Source organism: Bubalus kerabau, chromosome X, assembly GCF_029407905.1.
Source record: "Bubalus kerabau isolate K-KA32 ecotype Philippines breed swamp buffalo chromosome X, PCC_UOA_SB_1v2, whole genome shotgun sequence".
Classification (NCBI taxonomy): domain Eukaryota; kingdom Metazoa; phylum Chordata; class Mammalia; order Artiodactyla; family Bovidae; genus Bubalus; species Bubalus kerabau.
Window position 1 is genome coordinate 86,885,112 of NC_073647.1, and position 3,533 is coordinate 86,888,644.

Consider the following 3,533-nt stretch of genomic DNA (forward strand, 5'->3'; position numbering starts at 1 on the left):
TTAAAAAAAAAAATGACAAACCATTAGCCAGACTCATCAAAGGATCATAAGAGATTACTATCAGCAATTATATGCCAATAAAATGGACAACTTGGAAGAAATGGACAAATTCTTAGCAAAGTATAACCTTCCAAAACTGAACTGCAGGCCAATATCACTGATAAACATAGATGCAAAAATTCTCAACCAAATTCTAGCAAACATAATCCAACAACATATTAAAAAGATCATACATCATGACCAAGTGGGCTTTATCCCTGGGATGCAAGGATTCATCAATATTCACAAATCAATGAATATGATACACCATATTAACAAATTGAAAGGCAAAAAACATATGATTATCTCAAAAGATGCACAGAAACCCTTTGTTAATAATCAACATCCATTTATGATAAAAATCCTCCAGAAAGCAGGCATAGAAGGAACATACCTCAACATAATAAAAGACATATATGATAAACCCACAGCAAACTTTATCCTCAATGGTGAAAAATTGAAAGCATTTCTCCTAAAGTCAGGAACAAGACAACAGTGCCCACTCTCACCACTACTATTCAACATAGTTTTGGAAGTTTTGGCCACAGCAATCAGAGCAGAAAAATAAACAAAAGGAATACAGATTGGAAAAGAATATTTAAAACTCTCACTGTTTGCAGTTGACATGATCCTCTACATAGAAAACACCAAAGATTTTTGGATCACAGCCATTCTGACTGGCGTGAAATGGTACCTCACTGTGGTTTTGATTTGCATTTCTCTGATAATGAGTGATATTGAGCATCTTTTCATGTGTTTGTTAGCCATCTGTATGTCTTCTTTGGAGAAATATCTGTTTAATTCTTTGGCCCATTTTTTGATTGGGTCGTTTATGTTTCTGGAATTGTGCTGCAGGAGTTGCTTGTATATTTTTGAGATTAGTTATTTGTCAGATGCTTCATTTACTATTATTTTCTCCCATTCTGAAGGCTGTCTTTTCACCTTGTTTATAGTTTCCTTTGTTGTGCAGAAGCTTTTAAGTTTAATTAGGTCCCATTTGTTTATTTTTGCTTTTATTTCCAATATTCTGGGAGGTGGGTCATAGAGGATCCTGCTATGATTTATGTCGGAGAGTGTTTTGCCTATGTTCTCCTCTAGGAGTTTTATAGTTTCTGGTCTTGGACTCTGTGGGAGAGGGAGAGGGTGGGATGATTTCGGAGAATGGCATTGAAACATGTATAATATCATATAAGACACAAATTGCCAGTCCAGATTCAATAGAGGATATAGGATGCTTGGGGCTGGCGCACTGGGATGACCCAGAGGGATGGTACGGTGAGGGAGGTGGGAGGGGGGTTCAGGATGGGGAACACATGTACACTTGTGGTGGATTCATGTTGGTGTATGGCAAAGCCAATACAATAGAGTAAAGCAATTAGCCTCCAATTTAAATAAATAAATTTAAATAAAAAAAAAATAAAAATTAAAAAAAGAACATGTAAAATGTTGAAAAACTAAAAAAACTGAAAAAAGAAAACACCAAAGACAGCACCAGAAAATTACTAGAGATAATCAATTAATATAGTAAAGTTGAAGGATATAAAATTAACACATATAAATCCCTTGCATTCCTATACACTAACAATAAGAAAACTGAAAGAGAAATTAAGGAAACAATTCCGTTCACCATTGCAATGAAAATAATAAAATACTTAGGAATATATATACCTAAAGAAACAAAAGACCTATATATAGAAAAGTATGAAACACTGATGAAAGAAATCAAAGAGGACAGAAATAGATGGAGAAACATGCCATGTTCATGGATTGGAACAATCAATATAGTGAAAATGAATATACTACTCAAAGCAATCTATAGATTCAATGCAATCCCTATCAAGCTGCCAACAGTATTTTTCAAATAACTAGAAGGCAATGACACCCCACTCAAGTACTCTTGCCTGGAAAATCCCACGGACAGAGGAGCCTGGTGGGCTGCAGTCCATGGGGTCGTGAAGAGTCGGACACGACTGAGCGACTTCACTTTCACTTTTCACTTTCATGCACTGGAGAAGGAAATGGCAACCCACTCCAGTATTCTTGCCTGGAGAATCCCAGGGACGGGGGAGCCTGGTGGGCTGCCGTCTGTGGGGTCGCACAGAGTCGGACACGACTGAAGTGACTTAGCAGCAGCAGCAGAACAAATAATTTCTCAATTTGTATGGAAATACAAAAAATCTCAAAGAGCCAAAGCATCTTGAGAAAGAAGAATGAAACTGGAGGAATCAACCTGCCTGACTTCAGACTATACTGCAAAGCTAGTCATCAAGACAGTATGGTCCTGGCACAAATACAGAAATACAGATCAGTGGAACAAAATAGAAGCCCAGAGATAAATTCAAATAGGCAATAATATACAGTGGAGAAAAGACAATCTCTAACAAATCGTGCTTGGAAAACTGATCAACCACCTGTAAAAGAATGAAACTACAACACTTTCTAAAACTATACACAAAAATAAACTCAAAATAGATTAAAGATTTGAATGTAAGACCAGAAACTATAAAACTCCTAGAGGAAAACATGGGCAAAAACACTCTCTGACATAAATCACAGCAGGATCCTCTATGACCCACCTCCCAGAGTAATGGAAATAAAAGTTAAAATAAACAAATGGGACCTAATTAAACTTAAAAGCCTTTGCACAATGAAGAAAACTATAATCAAGGTGAAAAGAGAGCCTTCAGAATGGGAGAAAATAATAACAATGAAACAACTGAAGAAGTAATCACAATAATATACAAGCGGCTCATGCAGCTCAATACCAGAAAAATAAATGACCCAATAAAAAAATGGGCCAAAGAAGTAAACAGATATTTCTCCAAAGAAGACATACAGATGGCTAACAAACCATGACAAGATGCTCAACACCACTCATTATCAGATAAATACAAATCAAAACCACCTGGTCAGAATGGCTGCTATCAAAAAGTCTGCAAACAATAAATTGCTGGAAAGGGTGTGGAGCAAAGCGAACCTTCTTACACTGTTGGTGGGAATGCAAACTACTACACCAGTATCGAGAACAGTGTGGAATTTCCTTAAAAAACTGGAAATAGAACTGCCATACGACCCAGCAATCCGACTGTTGGGCATACACACTGAAGAAACCAGAATTGATAGAGACACGTGTACCTCAATGTTCATCACAGCACTGTTTATAATAGCTAGGACATGGAAGCAACCTAAATGTCTATTGGCAGATGAGTGGATAAGAAAGTTGTAGTACGCATACACAATGGAATATTACTCAGCTATTAAAAAGAATGCATTTGAATCGGTTCTAATGGGGTGGATGAAATTGGAGCCTATTATACAGAGTGATGGAGAAGGCAATGGCACCCCATTCCAGTACTCTTGCTTGGAGAATCACATGGACGGAGGAGCCTGGTAGGCTGCAGTCCATGGGGTCGCTAAGAGTCGAACATGACTGAGCGACTTCACTTTCACTTTTCACTTTCATGCATTGGGGAAGGAAATGGCGGCCTACTCCG